The sequence below is a fragment of the Elephas maximus genome, chromosome 17, assembly GCF_024166365.1.
Source record: "Elephas maximus indicus isolate mEleMax1 chromosome 17, mEleMax1 primary haplotype, whole genome shotgun sequence".
NCBI lineage: Eukaryota > Metazoa > Chordata > Mammalia > Proboscidea > Elephantidae > Elephas > Elephas maximus.
Window position 1 is genome coordinate 77193514 of NC_064835.1, and position 20112 is coordinate 77213625.

General features: G+C 42.4%; 1 protein-coding gene across 4 annotated transcripts in view; it reads right to left on the minus strand.

Annotated features, from left to right (window-relative positions):
- Positions 1 to 20112, minus strand: part of LIMS1 (LIM zinc finger domain containing 1) — a 158706-nt gene that overhangs the window by 83363 nt on the left and 55231 nt on the right. For 2 of the 4 annotated variants that reach the window (XM_049857108.1, XM_049857105.1), the window contains exon 1: positions 10059 to 12152. The exons of the other annotated variants lie outside the window; for them this stretch is intronic. The gene's annotated coding sequence lies outside the window, so the exon portion shown is untranslated. Of the gene's footprint in view, positions 1 to 10058; positions 12153 to 20112 lie in introns of those variants that run through there. 4 annotated transcript variants of the gene reach the window in all.

Here is a 20112-nt window from a genome sequence, read left to right on the forward strand (position 1 = left end):
GCGTTCTATTCAATGAAAAAGAAGTCTTGGTGGCACAGTGATTGAGTGCTCAGGTGCTAATTGAAAAGTTGGCTGTTTGAACCCCCCAGCACGCTCGGCAGGAGAAAGATGGCAGTCAGCTTCTGATAGCTTTGGAAATCCTTTGGGGTAGTTCTACTCTGTACTATATGGTTACTGTGAGTCGGAATCGACTTGATGGCGACAGGTTTGGATTTTTGGTGATTCAATCAAAGGCTTTTTAAAAAACCTTCAGAAATGCCATCATCATTACAATAAATCATGTGTTGTGGAGGAGTTGGGGGGTATGAATCCTCTAATGCTGAAATTTTTTTCTATATAGGTGCCTCAAATAAACTAAAAGAATAACTTTTTAGTTGGGACACAACACCATTTAATATCTCCATCAGGTTTAACTGTGGCACAGGCAAGTTGATGTTCATTTTTGTGTGAAGGTCTACTAGCATTCAGAGTCTCAAAGTAATCTGTAGCCAAAAAAAAGCTGAACTAAGACAGTTTTCCAACACAGAAATTAATCATCAAAGTGCTCTAAGTTCCTATTTTCTCAACATTCTCTCTATGCCCACTTCTATGAGGAATATAAAATGTGAGATCTAACTTAAGCCTGCTCATTTGTTACATAAATAATTTGACATTAACTTAACCTTCTTAAAGAGCTTTCCTATTCCCTCCCGCCTCATCTTTATTTTCACAATGTTGTCATCATATGTATCATTATACTACAGGTAATTTTCCCCTTGAATGCAACTACTTAATCCTACAAAATAAAATTCTTCTCTTCTCAATTGTGCAACGGAAAAAACTGTATACCTTTCCAACTTACTGCTGTAACACCTTAAGGCTCAGGGAGGAGGATGATGAGCCGGGGATGGGGAGACTATCTTGCCTTCCATCAACAGGACCCTTGGCCTCTCCAGAAAGATTGAACTGTAAATTTGCATTGTGGAATATAATCTCGTGAGCTGGATAAAAAAGGGCAAATTTAAGGATGATTTTTGGGCTTATAAATTGAGATTCGGTAAGATTAATAGTCCCAAAAACGCAAAATAGAAAACGGCTAAGGTGAGAGGGCTGTGCCCTAACTACTTGGGTTTGTTAACTTTAATTAAAACGAGTTATTTTTGGTCTCCTGGCAAGAGGGTGCTTAATGATACCGTCATAGTCCCCCAAAGGAATGCAAGTTGTATTGAAAATCCTCATTCCTGTCAAGCAGAATTGCTGGTATAAACAATTATTTCTAAAGCTCTATTTTAAGGAATATATTCAAGACTACCATTTAATAATAAATTATTTTTGTTTCCTTTTCCCCCCATCATACAATACCCTCAACAACTCATTTATGGATGGAAAAACATTCTAAATTATCAAAATAAAAGCACAGACAGATTTTGTTTTTTAAAACCAATCCCCTGACCAAAGAAATGCAAAGGAATTGGTTAAGAATTATTTTTTAAGGGAGAACTATATAATAACTCACCTGCTTTTTATATTAAAAAGAACAACATATAAATTTTTGATTGGTAAGTAGGGCAAATAGAAATTTATCTATACTTCATCTCACATGATAACAGCTGAAAAGAGAGAAGCTGGGAAGGGGAGCCATAAGGAAGGGACAGAGAACAGTCAAAGGCAACAGGGGGGCCATCTGCAAGCCCACAGACTCACTAGCTAGTGGGTAAAAATAAGCTGCTTCCATAAAACGTCCACCATTAGCATGAGTGACCACCTACCCACCCCATGCCACCCCTGCCACTGTTTGCTTTGACATATTTCTGCCTCCAAAGGAAGACTAAACCAGGTACCTGAGGCCTTACTCTGGCTCTTCGGCTGTTCTAGCTGTTACTGACCTCTAACAAGCCTTCTGCAATTCCTTATTTTCTCCTTTGTAAATCAAAGATTGTATATGCTTATTTACCTCACAATATTTTTTAAAATGGGGTGATAATTAACAATGAGCTGGGAAAGATAATAAAGTATTATACAAACATTGGTCACTGCACGGAGTGGCCTCAGGATAATGCTACTGGGTCACAGGGGAAATCAATACTGTATCTACTCTTAGAGTGCCTGCAGCAGAAAGCCCAGGCTCCTGACAGAAGTTCCCTCAGCACGTTTCAAGACACCACTGCAAGAACACACTAGGAGGTTATCCCTTGTTCTCAATCTTCACTACAACGGAAAAATATTCAAGCTCAGGCTTCCACCATCTATGTATACCTCGGATTGCTCCCAAGCCTCCAGCTTTTATCTGACATCTTACTATGGGAAGAAACAACTTCTACTTTGAATTAAATCACTGGGCAAAAATATCAGCCTTGCTTTCAGAGTTCAAAAATGAGGCTCCAGGCTACAAAATGAAGGCCCTGTGGGACTATAGAGGATTCTGATCCTTTTTACTTTTCAGAAGGAATATAATTAAAGGCTGACCGATAAGACAGCCAAGAGCAGAACCCCAGTAGACTGATTCCTTACTACAAAAAAAGAAAAAAAGCAATCATCCTGGGAAAGGCCTGAGGAGAGAGGTTAAAAAAGACAAAGAGAACATAAACAGAATCGCAGGAACAAAGACGATAAAGGGGAAATTTCCAGAGCATTTTTTGTTTAAAGCAAAAAAGCATGGAAGAAGTGACTGAAGACCTTATAAATACAGAATGATCTGTTCTGCTGGACCAGAAGTCTGAAGCTATCATTTGTCATGTTCGGGTAGAGCTGAGGCCTATGGAGATCCCCATATAAGGTAGTTTTTGTTCATGGTTACTTCCTCAAACAGACGTCGCAGTTTCCCCATCTGAAAAAGGCATTAGGCATCTGGGAGAAAAAAAAATTTTGGCAACTATATCCATATATACATTAGAGGCTGTGGTTTCCATTTTAATAGTTAGTGTATTTGCCAAGTCACATCATTTCCCCCCTCAAATATGGCTCAGCATGTACCAGTCAACACCACACCGTTTTCCTGCGGTTGTTACTGGAGGTGGTGATAAGGTCAGTACGATCTTACTGCTCTCCACAAACAGGCCTTTGGTCAGTATCGGCCTTACAAGATACGTTAAGGGGCTTTCCTTTAAAGAGCAGGCCTGTCTTTTCTATGCGGTATCTCTTTCTTCCATACAGTCTCCTACTACATCTAAAGTGAAGCTGCGTTCCTGCCCCACCATAACAAAAACCACACCAAACCCACTGCTGTCAGGTCAATTCTGACTCTCAGCAACCCTACAGAACACAGTAGAACTGCCCCGTTGTGTTTCCAAGGAGCACCTGGTGGATTCAAACCGCGGGCCTTTTGGTCAGCAGCCACGGCACACTTAACCACTACCTCTGCTTTTTTAGGATGAGTCTCACTGCCTTTTTCTATATCCAGGCTGCCCAATGCAGCAGCCATTAGTCGTGAGCCACCTGTTGCAGGTGAACACTTGAACTGTGGCTAGTCCGAATTGAGAAGTGCTGGCGCGGTGGTTAAAAGATAGGCTGCGAACCAAAAGTCGGCAGTTCGAGTCTACCAGCCACTGCTTGGAAACCCTATGGGGCAGTTCTGCTCTGTCCTATAGGGCTGCTGTGAGTTGGGATCGAATCGATGTGAACAGGTTTTTGTTTAAGTGTAAAATAAACACTGAATTTCAAAGACTTAAGTTTAAAAAAAAGGTGAAATATTTCCATTTTTTAAATATTAACATGAAATGATAATTTTGGACATACTGGGTTAAACGCACTATATTATTAAAATTAAGCCCACCTGTTTCTTTTTGTTTTGTTTAACACGGCTAATAAAAAATTTTAAACTACACACGTGGCTTGCATTTTATTTCTAATGGAAAGTACCATTCTATGTAAGTCCTGTTTGCTGAATAAACGAAATGAAACCCTGAAAACATTTTGAGGGGACGGCACCAAAAACTCAGGCAGACCTTGTCCAATCTTAGAAGAAAGGGGACCCCTGAACCCTTTCATTTCTAATCACGCAGCAAGGGGGAGCGGCAGCTGGGATCAGAATTCTGGCTCTGTGTTTTATTAGCAGGGCAGGTTTCTTCACCTGTGGGTCAGACTCCCCATCCGTCACAGGAGCACGGCATAGCTCCCTCCTGGGCAGCTCAGGACGGAACACAAGGAGACCACTTAGCAGACAAAGTGCGTTCTCAGCAAATGTGACTTCCCTTTCTTTTGAGGTTTTGGAAATCCTGGGGATATATCCAACAGCTGATTGAGTCATTCTGGGGTTAGAGTCACAGAAACTCTGAATTTCAGTCTTCTTTTTTCCTTCTTCTCCACTCTAGTCACTGCCACAGAACTCACCCCTCTGGGGCAGGGTGTGCGGGGAGAGCTTTCTGGCCAAAACCTATCTCCTTCCTCACAGCTGCATCGTTTATTTCCATCTTTTCTTTGCCATGTTCTTCCAGCCCCTCCCTGCGGGTCCACGCACAAAGAAAGTATTAAAATCAGTTTCAGGATTCTGGCTGCTGCTTATTTTCTTCTTAAGCCTGTTACCTATAGCTCACTGCTAGCTTTGCTCCCCCAACTATGGCCCCCCAGATGCACTGTTAATCCAAAACTAAAATGATTCCCGAAACCCACTCTTCAGACAAAGATTAGACTGGACTATAAAACATAAAATAATACTCGTGACGAGTGTGCTTCTTTGTCCAAACCAATACACGGGACCAAATGGGCGGCTCCTGTCCGGAGGCAGGATGCGAAGGCAGGAAGGGACAGAAACTGGTTGAATGGACACAAGAAACCTGGGGTGGAAAGGGGGAGGGTGCTGTCACATTGTGGAATTGCAACTAAGGTCACATAACAATATGGGTATACACTTTTTGTAAACTCTCACCTAAAGCACAATTAAAAAAAAAAAAGAAAAAAACTTAAGGGCTTAAAACAAAATTTTTTTTTGCTTTGCTATAATTACAGCTATTTCATGTATATACACTTCATTCTTCAGAGATGCATGGATACTTCCTTAATTTCCCACCAGTGTCTAGTCAGATATTTAACAAATGAAGAGCTTTATAATGGTCTTAGGAATAAGTAAAATAAAACTAAATGTTGATTTCTGATTACTGAGTAGGCCAGTCAGGACTACAGGGATGAAAAGTGCCTTCTCTGACTGAGAAAATCACATCTGACTTTCTAACTTGGCAGTTGGTGGTGGATTTCTGGCTGGAGTGTCTGTAGAAAATTCACATTTATAATTTCCTCCCAGCTGTTGCTAGCAGTGTGCTGGACTGGAAGCCCTGATAATTGAATTCCCCTCTTACGTGATGCTCTTTTCTAATTCTCCATCCAACTTTTTCAAAATACTTGGCATTATTTATTACCAGTACTAATCCTGGGGATTTGGCTTAAAGTTTATTACGAGTCAACGTTATCTGGCGTCTGGATCTCATTCTACCTCTAGGGCTCTTTCCACAAAAAGGAAAGCAACTCCAGGTCTGGGCATGGCTGGGGAACGGGGATGCGGTGCCATGATCACTTTTGTGTGGCCTTTCTGGCCATGGTCTCGTAGCTCCCACCCGAGTGACTGGGTGTGGCCTTTCTGGCCATGGTCTCGTAGCTCCCACCCGAGTGATTGGATGAGGCTGTGCAAATAAGGTAATTGTGGTCCACCAAGGGAACTGGTGAGTTTTGCCATCCTGCTAGGCTTAAAAGAGAGCTAGTTTCAGAGCAGAAAGAGGACCTCGCCACCACCAAGGAAGAAGAGCCAAGGGTGGAGCGTGTTTTTTGGGCCCGGAATCCCTGCGCTGAGAAGCTCCTGGAACCAAGAGACCAAGAGAGAGAGCTGTAATGCTGAAGACAGCGAGAAGTGGTCACAGAGCAACAGCCACAGGAACGACTGGCAAGAGACGGCACAGTGGGCTTCCTGGCCCACAGAGCGAGAAAGCTGAGCACCTCTGGGCAGGAGACTTGCTGGTGAAGTAGGATGTCTCCAGGCGCTTGGTGGAGGCTAGGTTTGCTGACCCACATAGCTACAGCTGAGCACCTTCGTGCCAAGGCTTACTGGTGGAGTGGGGTGTATCTGGGCACTTACTGGCAGAGCTAAAAGACCTTTGGAACATTTGCGCCAGCAGAGCAGAGGCTGAGGGGCCAAAACAACTTTGTAACACTTACCCAAGCGGGGCAGAGGCCAAGGGCCAGAGACAGGCGTGCCTATGGACATAGCTGAGAAGAGGCTGTCGTGATGGAATTATCAGACTCACGGGAGAAGTAGAAAGCACCGTGGAAGAAGCAACTTGTGTCAGAACTGGTAAAGATGGCAGAGAGAGGAGGCTTGTCTGACCTCCGCCTCAGAGGAATCGGCCTCGGGCTGTTGATCTTAATTCTCCTTCCCCCTATTGTAAAGTTAGACAAGGAGGTCAGATGCCTCCCCACGACATTTTTGCAGGGAAGAAGGGCTAACTCCTCTAAAACTTCCTCTGTGACATCCCTTTATAGACGATGGGGGATGATGACGGGAGTAGAGGGCAAAAGAAGCAAGGCCCAGAATTAGTGAGGGGATGAAAAGGTTAAGAGAAGGAGAGAAGATTTAAAAAAGTTAAAAACAAAGGGAAGAGAAGGGCATTCTTTGCAATAGTAGGTAGGAGCTAGGAGACTTGGAAAAGGTTCACATCTGTTTGAAAGTGGAGAAAAACCATGAGATTACCAAATACTGAATACAACTTAGACTCTTCCAACCTTGAGTCCTAGTAATTCTGGATCTTAAAGGAGGCACTCACGAATGGCGCAGAGTAAAATAAAAAAAGCGAATGGAGGGAAAGGGACATTTGTCAACCACCTTGATCCCACCACATATCAAAAAAGGATCCTTTTACATGCAATTAAATTAACCCTGACTACTTACAAACGGGATGGTACTGGCATTTACAGACAAGGAATCTACAACTTTGGGATATTAGATAATTTTTTCAGGACCATACAAATGGCAGAAGCAAGATCTGAACTCAAATCTGGTGGCTCTAAAACTGATGGACTTTCAACTATAGCACAGGCTCACTGAATAAACAAACAAGTGAAAAAAGCAGATTCTTTTTATAGGTCTTAAACTGTCAAACAAGTGACAAGAAAGACTCTGAACGGATGAACCAAACTTCTTTCCAGGACAGTTTTTAAGCCCTATAAATACACTGCTCCTTCTTTCCTGCCCCTCCAAATTTGGCAAAGTGTACTTTTCAGATTTTCATATTCTGCACATCCTACCCTCACTATAATCAGGGACATTAAAAAGTGCCTGTTTTCCTCCCCAAAATATCACTGTACATTTGTAGCAACTGTCAGTGTATAAAATATTTCCCTATACATCGCCTTATTTAATTCAATCCATCTTTCTATATCAGTATGTCCACTCTACAGACTGATGAACTATACACCAGAAGGGAGACACTAACTCAGTGCTGAAAACTATCCTAGAATTGATACCAAACAGAGGCAACGATGGGAGCACTGCTCATATGTACAGGTACTTCTTTTTTTCTGAGAATCAATATATTGCTAAGAACGGGATCTAACTGAAAATCACGGTAAAGCTTCTTCATTAAAAAAATAAAACTTTTAAGAGTTCCCTTAAAGGCTTCCTCTTTTCTCTGGAGACTCTCGCAGGTGTTGCTATCAAGAAACTGCACGTGAAACAAACGTCGCGCCCCTCTGACGATGCTCTGGTCCAGGCCCCCCACACTCTCAGCACTTTGTTCAGACCTCCACCGCAGAATGTTCACACATCTCGGAATCATTTCTCAATCTTCTTTGTATTCCCAGAACCTAGCACAACGCATAGCAAGGATTAAACACTCAAGTATCAACTGAATGAAGGAACCACTGGAACAATCACTCATACGGCCTTCCTATCTCCATTCTTTGGTCCCTCTACGCCATCAGCCACACTGCAATATCATCACTTCTTCGCTGTAGAATCTCAGATGCTGTCCTAAAGTCGTAAAGCTTCATATTGCATTCAATATAATGTCCAGCCTCATTCCTTGTCATTTATAACCCTCCAATACATCTTACATTCAAATTCAAGCACACTGGACCACTTTCAAATCTCTTTCATTCACTCAACACTTATTTAATGAGAACTTATTGCTCTAGGCACTGGGAACACAGGGGTGAACAAAGGACACAAAGCCCCTGCTCTCATGGATTTTGCAATCTAGTGGGAAAGGGTAGTCAAGAGATGAGGTAAAAAAAGGTAGAGACCTGGGGGCAGGGCACAAGTCCTTGCAGACTATAATAAGGAGTCTGGATTTTATTCTAGGTGAGATGGAAAGACAACGGGGGATCCTGAACAGAGAAGTAACGCCGACTTAAGCTGTCGCCAACTCAGCCTACAACACCACCCTTTCCCATCATTTTTCAAATAATGCTGACATCTACTTCAAAGCCCAACACAAAAATCGCCACGTCAGTGATGCCACTCTGGACTGAGAATTAAGGTTACTCCTCCTTTTGCTTATCCCCAAAACTGAAAACACTTACAATAGTCTAATTAAGTTTGGTTTTTCGTGTGCATTTTTTAATCCCACCAAGTGTGTGTGCTCATCCAGAATATCTTGTTCATTTCTTATTCTACCAGCTGTGCACAGTACAGTGTCGTTTGTAAATTAAAGCACCAGTACGTGTTTTTTCTAAATAAGTTGGAAGATGAAATCGAAGTGACCGTCCTCTTTTTAGCTTTTCCTTTACTATCCCTGAAAAAAAAGTTCTGTTCTGATCACTATAAAACCCACTGCTGCAGAGCCAATTCTGACTCATAGTGACCTTAAGAGGACAGAGGAGAACTGCTCCATAGGGTCTTCCAAGGCGGTAAATCTTCACGGAAGCAGACTGCCACACCCTTCTCCCAAAGAGCGAACCACCAGCCTTTCGGTTAGCAGGCAAGTGCTTTAATCACCACACCACCAGGGCTCCTGATCACTGTATTACCTATTTTCTGTATGCATGTGTATATATACACATCTCTGAGTATTTATGTTATACATATATAACATAAATGTAAATCTCTAAGGAAATTCACTGAGTAAGGCAAATCATGTAATAAAGCACACGGTCCTTTTGGGGTGAATAAATGCCTCTTAATAAATGTTTCACGAATGTAGACTTTGCACTAAGTTTCCTTTAAGCCTGGAGGTATTTTTAAACAGACTTACACAGGACATTGGAAACGCTGGTGGCGTAGTGGTTAAGAGCTATGACTGCTAACCAAAAGGTCCACAGTTCGTATCCACCAGGCACTCACTTCTTGGCAGCTCTATGGGGCCGTTCTACTCTGTCCTATAAGGTCACTACGAGTTGGAATCGACTCGATGGCAATGGGTTTTTTGGGATACAGGTTGATGAATAACTTTTCAACTAGTTATAGCTGCTTTTTCCCAACCATTTCAGGATAATCATTCATTAGCCACAGTATTAAAATAGTACAATTTTCTTTCTGTTTTCAATAGACCCTAGGCAGAATTTGGTTAGATAAAAAAAGCTAATGAAATAGGATGCCAAAATAAATAAAATAGGATGCAAAAATTCCAAACAGAAAGTATCAGCAAGGTCTTTTGAAGTATAAGACTCTACAGGACCATAACCTGTATGGCATTAAACCTTATCAAGGTTGTTAATTTGTTCTTTGCAAACGTTAAGAGTATAGCACTACTCCCTTCCCAGCCTACCTGTAACTTTGAAACCAATAAAACAAAGCTGCTTTTACATGTATTTGGTAACTGAATATATACTCACAGAAATTAAGAACTGCAATCATTGCCCTTTACAACATGGAGGAGAAAGGTTTTCATTAGCGTGGCTACAGGTTACTGCAGCTTACGGAAGACTCCTTCTGTTTCTATATATGCGAGTTTAGAAAATTTCATTTAGATTTATTTTTAAATAACGAACATAGGTCATAAGGAAAACAAAAAAATTTCAAAATACCAACATTACCCTCTGTTGGATGGTCTAGCTCATCACGTTCATTTCTTCTGTCAAACCTCCACCCCTCTGTCCTAGCCACCTTAAACATACACTCCCACCTTTGCAAAAGCCAACCCACATCCGAAGGATTTTACCTGACGTGCGTCCACGGTCCCTTTCTCCTAATTCAAGAATAAAGAATCTTCTCTGGTACTTCTACTCATTTACCAGGATTGAACAAGCCAGTTTCACACTACAGTGAATTATCTTTAAAAGCTTCTATTTCCTATACTCCACAGTACTTCCTCATCTTCACTTCGTATCTGTTGTCCTGAACTATATTTAAGCCAACGAAACCAAGCTGAGTTTTTTTCCTGCACTGTCAAATCATGTGACATGGTGTGTTACAAGATGACCCCACAGTTCTGAAGAAAGAGGACAACACCCCCTAAATGTCATAACTCATATCCTGTTGTTACATAAATATGAGCTACTTTATCAAGTTAAGAAATGCATCCACAAACTTACTGAAAATATTTGTAATACACAGAAAAATACTTAGAAAAATAAACAGTAACTGATTAGTATACAAAGAGGTGCACTTTCAAAAAGACAGCCTCCATCCCCTTGGATCTTAATAATACCTACGTCTTTTAAGCCTGCTCTGAATGCTTCAACATTTTGGTGTCAAGCAGCTAGTCTTTATTATATTTTCCCAGTGAAATGGCCCAAGTTAGTTCAGAGACACAGGGCTTCGGCAGTTCAGTGACAGAATTCTCACCTTGCATGTGGAAGACCCCGGTTCAATTCCTGGCCAGTGCATCTCATGTGCACCTACCGCCTGTTTGTCAGTGGAGGCTTGCTTGTTGCTATGATGCTGAACAGGTTTCGGTGGAGCTTCTAGACTAAGACAGACTGGGAAGAAAGGCCTGATGATCTACTTCCAAAAATCAGCCACTGAAAACCCTATGGGTCACAATGGTCTGATTCGCAACAGATCACGGGGGCAGTGCAGGACCAGACAGTGTTTACATCTCATTGTGCATGGGGTCGGCATGAGGCAGGGGCCCATTCCACGGCAGCTAACAACAGCTTAGAGACCGGCATACCCCACTCCAGCTGGCTGACTAATGGGAACAGTGTTCCTTCTGTCCCAGATTTCCCTGACACAGTGCAAAGGAGAAGCAAGGCCATCGCTGCTAAAGCCCTCACACAGCCAGTTTCGTGAGCCTCCTGGGACAAGTCTGTGCCAAGTTTCCATTAAAGAATAAAGGGATATTTGGGTGAGGCTGAGGAAGAACTAGGAGCATTTAATGCAGCCTTCATCTTCATGAATGAAGGCTTCCTTGCCCTGATTCACTGAGAATACTATTTAAAAAAAAAAAAGCTTTCTCACTCAATTTCTTTATTATAGAGTTTCTTTATTATTATTTTCAGAATGATCGATCACAGCATTCCTAGGTGCTAGGACCTGAAGTTAAGGAGCCCTCGTGGTGCAGTGGTTAAACACTCGACTTGCTAATAACTGAAAGGACAGCCTAGGAAACCCTATGGGGCACTTCTACTCTGTCCTGTAGGGTCCTTATGAGTCAGAATGGGCTTGATGGCACAGAACAAGAACAGGGCCTGAAGTTATCTTTAAAAACAAGAAAGCAATTTGCCACCTTTGTTTGCTATACCAATACCAACACTGGGTATTGATAATTTACAGCTAGTGGCAGAGTGAAAGGTACTTTGAAAGCCATCTGTTGTATTCACAGGGAAGGAATTTACTGCCTGAACAAGTGAAAAAGCTTATTCAAGACAAGTTAAAGGCGGAGTGAGTTCTAAAACCCAGCGCTCTTTCCAGCACTCCCGGGGGGCATGCCTCACCTGCTGTAATATAAACCTTCAAGTTGTCATCTTAAATCCAACCAATCAGAGCTGGTTTTAGATTTCTCACACAATAGTCAATCCGGTAAAATTCCAGAATATTTTTCTGGCTTTCATTTACTTTCTTTTGGAAGGTGGGAGTGGAAGGCAGAAGGAAGATGGAAGTGAAAAGGACATTCGTGGTTGAGAAGCAGTTCTCTGACCCCATTCCCCCCGCCCCACCTCCTGTTCCCACCAGGGTCAGTCCTATACCACAGAGATAAAGCGTGGAAAGCAGCCAAGCTATCTCTCTTGGGATAAGGAAAATACAACAGGAAGTCTTTTGAGCTGGAGTCCCAGGATACAGAATTCTAAGAAAGATGTTTTACTGTTGGATATGTAATCCAACAGATGAAAAAAAATTCATACATACATATATATACATACACATACACACACACACACACATAGACAAGCACACATATTTTGTCTCCCAGTTCTTTACTGGTCATCATGCACTGTGAAGGAAATAAACAGGGTGTTGTAATAGACAAAATGGGGGAGCACCTGCTCAGGCAGGGTGATCAGAAGTCTAAGGAGTGAACATGTAAGCGAGACTTGAAAAATAAAAAGCCAGAACACCAAAGGGTAAGAACTGAGGGAAGAAAGTTCTAGGCAGAGGAAACAGAAGCTTATTCTTTTTTAAAGTTCAAGCCATCTGAGTATACCACTCTAGCTATCACCTCCCCTCATTCCCTAGACATGTTGTCACCTGGGTCATCACCTTCCTCTCCACCACACCCATACGGGCAACCCAGCCAACAGCTGCAGCTTTAAAAAGTCTTCCCCTCCACATCTCTACTCCACTCTACCTAACTCAAATCTTTTCATCCGCGCTGTCACCTCAGAAATCTTCCACTTCCATACTTGATTGACACCAACTTCCTATTCTTCCTGCTGTACTTCTTACCTCACTTCCACTATACCTGCTCTTCCCATGTGAACAGTTTCAGTCCCTGGGTCACACTCATTTTCTTTCTCGCTTCAGGCCTACACCTTTCTTTCCTCCTCAGCCTAGACTCCACTACTAAGCATCTAAACTGCAAGTATCTAATACTATACACCAAGTGCAATAATCTATTGCCTTGGAGCCATGTCTCTTAGTCATCTAGTGCTGCTATAACAGAGATACCACAAGTGGATGGATGTAACAAAGAGAAATTTATTTTCTCAAGGTTTAGGAGGTTAGAAGTTCAAATTCAGGGCATCAGCTCCAGGGAAAGGCTTTCTCTCTCTGTCAGCTCTGCAGGAAGGTCTTTTCATCAATCCCCCAGACTAGGAGCTTCACCACACAGGAACCCCGAGTCCAAAGGACACACTTTGCTCTCAGCGCTGCTTTCTTGGTGGTATGAGGTCCCCAGTCAGCTTGCTTACCTTTCCTTTTTAAGATAAAAGGTTGTGCAGGCCACACCCCAGGTAAGCTCCCTTGTTGGGTCAAGGGTGTGACCTTAGTAAGGGTGTTACAATCCCATCCTAATTCTCTCTAACATAAAATTACAATCACAAAATGGAGGACAACCACACAATTCTGGGAATCATGGCCTAACCAAGTTGACACGTATTTTGGGGGGACACGATTCAATCCATGACATCGCGCTACTTCCAAGTTCTCAATTTCTTACCTGGCTAGTGCTAAGCAGTTGACCAGACTAGACAGACTGGCATTGCTATTAACTTCTCTATCCTTAGTTAGGTCCTTGGTGTTACCTGTCAATCCTCGTCTTAAACCCATGCCCCATTCCCCTTAAGGACTATTTCACCATTATTTTGAGGATCTTCCCTGTAATCACCTCCTCCATTCCTTCTCCTCATTGATATCTGTTCATGAAGAAAACAGATCTTCCAGAGGAGGTTCTCTTGCAGCTACCTCCTCCCACCACATCCTGTACCCCTAACAACTTACTCTTATACCCTATCTTTCAGTCGCAGAAAAGGCCTGTTCAATGTCAATCCACACACCTGCATGCATTCACCTTCCTTCTCTGCTAGCTCTTTCCCACCACAAGTTTGTAAACATGCTCAAGTTTCTGCTACCTTAAAAAGAGCCAATTTTAAATTCCACTCTAGCTACTAACCTACTTCCCTCTTGCTCTTTTCAAACAAACCTTTTAAAGAGTAGTCTAACTACCCTTTTACTCCTCAACCCACTGCAGTCTGGAAACACCTCTTAGGAAGATCACATTCAGTTCTTAAAAGCCAAATCCAGAAGACATTTTTCAGGCTTCATCTTAAATTTGACATTTTAAAATGATGCTCTCCTTGAATTTTTCTGTTCCCCTGGCTTCCAGACCATCATACTTGTATCTCTCTAGCCATCTCATCACTGCCCCTCTGCAGGAGCCTCTTCCTCTGCCTGTTTTTTTAGGTATGGCTACTCCCCGAATCCTCACCTTGGCCCCCTGGTCTTCTTATTGTGCACATTCTCCTTGGTGACTCCATCATTTCTCATGGCTCCACTACTTCCTACATATTAAAAACTAGTGAAAAAATTTTTATTAGCAGCTCCCAAATCTCTTTATCTAGCAGGACTGTTCTCTTGAATCTCATAGTCACTTACCATTATCTGCTGGATGCCTCCACCAAGAAGTCCCAACAGACAACTCAAACCTAAGATGCTAAAAAAAGCCCCTCACCCCCTTTGCCCCATGCCTAAAATCTAAGCCATTTCATATGCCCTCTCTGTTATAGAAATATGATCCACCCAGTTACCCAAGCTAGAAATCTCTCAGTCACCCTTGACTTCTCCCTCACTTCTTATCTTCAAGTCACCTACTTTTGCTAAATTTAACTCCCAAATAGCTCTTCAGTGTGTTCCTCTGCCCAACCTCATTCCCACATTTTACTCCTGCCACAATTCCAGTCCTCATCATTACTCACTTGGTCTGCTTCCGCAGCCACCAAACTGAAAAAAGATTCCCTGTCTCCAGCCTTGTCCCCTTCAATCAAATCCAACAGACTCAGCCAGCAAGTGATCTAAGGAACCTGATATCACTCTCCTGGTTACTGTCCAATGGCTCTCCGCTGCACTGAGAACAGTCAAAACCCTGTAAGGTAGGATACAAACCCCTACATTACCTAGTCCCACCTATTTCCTCATGTCTGGACAATCCTTGCAATTCCTGGCCGCTCCTCACTTTATGTAGCACGCTCCTCACTTTATGTAGCACAGCAGCAATGCACACGTCACACAGCCCCTCACTTTGATGCTGTTGCTTATACTGACCTCTGTGCCTAAAAGGCCCTTCCCCCACCTTCCCCTTGGTAACTTTTTTTTTTAATTGTGCTTTAAGTGAAAGTTTACAGTTCAAGTTAGTTTCTCATATAAAAATTTATACACACATTGTTATGTGACCCTCGTTGCTCTCTCTATAATGTGACAACACACTCCTTCTTTCCACTCTGGATTTCCTGTGTCCATTCAACCAGCTCCTGTCCCTTTCTGCCTTCTCACCTTGCCTCTGGACAGGAGCTGCCCATTTGGTCTTACATATCTACTTAAACTAAGAAACACACTCTTCACAAGTATCATTTTATGTCTTGCAGTTCAGTCTGACTTTGAAGAGGTGACTTCAGGAATGGTTTTAGTTCTGAGTTAACAGAGGGTCCGGGGGCCATGTCTTCCAGGGTTCCTCTAGTCTCATTCATTAAGTCTGGTCTTTTTACTAGAATTTGAGTTCTGCACTCCACTTTACTCCTGCTCCATCAGGGACTCTCTGTTGTGTTCCCTGTCAGGGCGGTCATTGGTGGTAGCCGGGCACCATCTAGTTCTTCTCGTCTCAGGCTGATGGGAGTCTCCGGTTTATGTGGCCCTTTCTGTCTCTTGGGCTAGTATTTTCCTTGACTCTTTGGTGTTCTTCATTCTCCTTTGCTTCACATGGGTTGAGACCAATCAATACAACTGAGGTGGCCACTCACTGGCTTTTAAGATCACTTTCTTAATAAACTTTGTTCTGCCAATTGACCTGGATGTCCCCTAAAACCGTGGTCCCCAGACAACCACCCCTGCTACTCTGTCCCTCGAAGTGTTTGGTTGTATTCAGAAAACTTCTTAGCTTTTGGTTTAGTCCAGTTGTGCTGACTTCCCTTGTGTTGTGTGTTGAACTTCCTTTCACCTAAGGTAATTCTTGTCTACTGCCTAGTGAACGAATACCCCTCTCCCTCCTCACCCTCGTAACCACCAAAGAAATTTTTCTTCTGTGTTTAAATCTTTTCTTGAGTTCTTATAATAGTGTTCTTAATACGATTTGTCCTTTCGTGACTCACTAATTTCACTCAGCATAATGCCTTCCAGATTCATTCATGCTATGAGATGTTTCGTGGATTCATCGTTGTTCTTTATCATTGCGTAGTATTCCATGGTGTGAATATACCATAATTTGTTGATCCATCTGTCCATAGATGGACACTTAGGTTGTTTCCATCTTTTTCTGCTATTGTGAACAGTGCTGCAATGAACATGGATGTGCATATATCTAATTCGTGTGGCGGCTCTTATTTCTCTAGGATATATTCCAAGCAGTGGGAATGCTGGATCATATCATACTTCTATTTCTAGCTTTTTAGGGAAGCACCAAATCGATTTCCAAAGTGGTTGTACCATTTTACATTCCCACCCCTTGGTAACTCTTAACATCTTATATAAGTGAGACGAGGCAAGAGGTTTTCAGAAAACCTACCCTAACCCTTCTTCCAGCTCCACTCTCCAGTCTGCGCTTTCTCAGTGCTTTTGCATTGCCTTGTCACTTATATTTCAAGGGTCCTTTTATCAGCTTCTTTTTCTAAACTCGAGCACAGGAACCAGATTCTCATTCCTCTTTACGCCCCTGTGCCTATGCCTAGCATACACATTAGGCTTCTAATAAAGTTCAACTGAACTGAGCCTTTGGGGAACACTCATTCTTACATTACGGATGAGGAAAATGAAGCTCAGGGAGAGGGTATATGACTCTTTAAGTCATCCAAAGAAAGGTCTAGGTAGGGAAATTAAAATGCAGAAGGACACTAGCAAGATTAAAGGTTTCTTTTCTTTTTTTTTAAATTATGATTTAGGTGAAAGTTTACAGAGCAAATTAGTTTCTCATTAAACAATTAATATGCAAATTGTTTTGTGACATTGGCTGCCAACCAAAAGTTTTGTTTTTGTTTTTTTTTCTTGAAAGCAGAAAGTCTCTCAGAGCTAAGCGCTGTGAGTAGGGATATGGGATGTGTCTAAGTTTTTATTATGCTACCCTAGAGACTAACAAAGTGCTACCCAGCACATACCAGTAACAGCAGTTGCCATCAAATTACCCAAATCATGGTGACCCCACATATGTCACAGTACAACTGTGCTCCACAGGGTTCTCAAGGGCTGATTTTTCTTAAGTAGATCACCAGGCCTTTCTTTCAAGGTGCCTCTAGGTGGTCTGAAACTGCCAACTTTTCAGTTAATAGTCAAATGTGTAAAACATTTGCACTACTTAGCACATGGTAAGTACTTAATAAATGTTGACTGACTTCTTACAATTAGAGAGAAGGTTCCTTTCATTAATAGACTGTAGGTACAAGGGTGGGTTTGATTCTGTCCAGCAGATGGAGCTAGAGTTCTGTATCATCTCCAGCAATGGGCTGGGTGCCCTGGTCGAAGAACCAATCTTTTGCACCCATCCGCTGCCATGCTTGTCTTTCCTTTAATAGCCCCACAGTGATACAAATAAAATCAGGATAAGTGTTTTCCACAGGCTATGCCCATAGTCTGAATGGATAAAAAAAAAAAAAAAGATAACTTGTTCAATGTCCAATATACTTGCCTATCTTTTCTTGTCTGACCTTTAAAAAAAAATCTGGAGTGATTTTACACAACTTGAAATGACTATCAAGTAATGGGCACCAATGGTTAACGGGCCTGGCTACACACCGGGGCCACGCAGATGCTCCTTTCGAAAAATCAGCCACCGGAACCCCTCTGGAGCCCCGTCCTCCTCTGACACACGTGGGGTGGCCACAAGTCAGAATGGACTTGACAGCAACTGTTCGCTGATTTACCCAGCCTATCAAGCGCTACTCAGTTTCTGAACCCTTCTTCTTGGGTCCTTATTATGAAACACATTCATGTGCCAAGTTCATCATTCATACCTGTACAAAGGCTTTGCCTGGGGTTTCTGTCCTATTTCACTTAATAAAACATTTAAAAAACAAAGCAAACAAAAAAAATTTCAGATATTCTAACCATTGTTTTAAGCATTTGAGATTCTAAATAGGACTTTAAAGAAAAAAGAACAATTAAGGTTAAAATAAAAAACAAATTTAAAAAAACAAAACAAAACAAATTAATTACCACCTAAGAGGGTTAAGCTTGAAGTACTATACTTCATTCTTCACTGAATTTACAAACTCCCGTGGCATTCTCAGAAAACTCTGTGTGTATTAAAACTGTACAAAAGTCCTTCATGTTTACATCTACAACAGAGTCAGGCTCTACGCTCAGATAATTATACAGAGGCTCCGCCCCTCCTCTTTTCTTTACCTACACAGAAGTCCTGTGGATCGCAGCACATGACACCCAGCACAGCATCTCTGGCCCTAGTCTACTTACGGCCTATGGTGCCCCTTGCCTGAAACAACCAAAATACCTAAAATTGCCCTCACAAATTCCCAACTGCTCCTTAGGGACCTGTGCCAGCCCCAGTGAGAACTAATGACCTAGAGGGTTTCTCAGGCCAGTTCCAGCTTTAAACTTGATACCAAAAACACTGATTAAAGTATCTGAAGGAACCACTTGTCAGAGTTTGACCTGACCAATTTAATAATATACAGCACTGCACACAATATTGAAATTAAAACACTGAAAAAATACCCAACTATAACTTTGACTTTTTAATCAAGGAACTCCTCAATTTACAAATATTTTTGAACTCAGGCTAAATTATATCGTGAACACAGTGTCATGAAACAGCAAGTCTCTTTTAACCATAACAACACATAAAACCCGTGGCTGCTGAGTAGCTTCTGACTCATAGCTACCCTGCAGGACAGAGCAGAACTGCCCCACAGGGTTTCCAAAGCTGTTACATAATCTTTATGGAAGCAGACTACCACATCTTCCTGCCACAAAGCACAGATCTTTCACTTAACCACTGTGCCACCAGGGCTCCCTGTAACAGCACACAAAAGCCCTAAATAGCAGCACTTGGGCCTAAATGTTCTTAGCTCTGGAGGTTTTCAGAACCTGAGCAAGCTATAATTCCAAATACCACTCAAACCGGAACCCGTCCAAAGTCTAGGAGGAGATGGGGAAGCAGCTTGCCAATTCCCATGGCAATATTGTTGGAACACACTGGAAGACCAGAGACATAAGAAGAATAACGCCAGCATATGCCACTAGGCCTGAGTGAGAGGGCTCTGAGGGCAGAGTCTGAAATCCAGAAGGTATTCTCTGGTTAACAGCTGTTCACAACCAAGTATTCTTCAATTAAATGTAGTCCGTTTAGGCAGCCAATTCAGCTCTCCAAAACTGAATGAAAACCTCCTTTTCCCCTGAACCAGCTCTTTTCCACAAAGGGACCATCATTCACCCAGTGTCCTAACCAAGCCAGACACACGAGAATCATCCTCAACTCCTTCATCTTCCTCACAGGCCTCCCAATATACAACTGGGAGGTCCTATCTTTTCTTCCTCTTTATGTATTCACTTCTTTTCATCCCTATGAACAGCGCTTACTTCTTGCACCCTCATCTCACTTAGATTAATACAACAGCCTTCCAGGTGGCCTCTGAGCTTCCACTCTTTTCTGACCCCTGCCCCCAACCCAGCCCTTCTCCAGGCCATCCCAACATTGCCTTCAGTTTCCAGTAACAGATCTCTCTCTCCTGACCACAAAACTGGCACCTACTCGGACTAGATGGGTGCTTGTTACTATCCCCGGACCACAATGGTCAGTCCTGGTTTGGGCACCGTACCCAAACGAAGCTTAATCAGATTCTATTGTCTCGAAAACTAGAAATCTGAGTGGAGACTTGCACTCTGCTGCTGGGGCTAATCAGCTAATGGCATTACCCTATAGAGAAATTCCATAAGCTGTCTGGCTGAAATGCCAGGAGTTACCTAGTTCTTTGACCTCAGAGACTTGGATGTTCTGCCTTCGATTCTGTGAGCTACCCCGCTATCTTCCCAGTAAAATCCTTTTTAGTTTGTCTGTCAGAGCAGATTCCTGTTGTCTGCAACCAAAGAAACTTAAGCAACAGTAAAACTGTTCTAGCCTGACAAAGACCCTTTGTGATCTGGGTACCCGTGGTCCCAAAGAGAAACTCCCTGCTCCA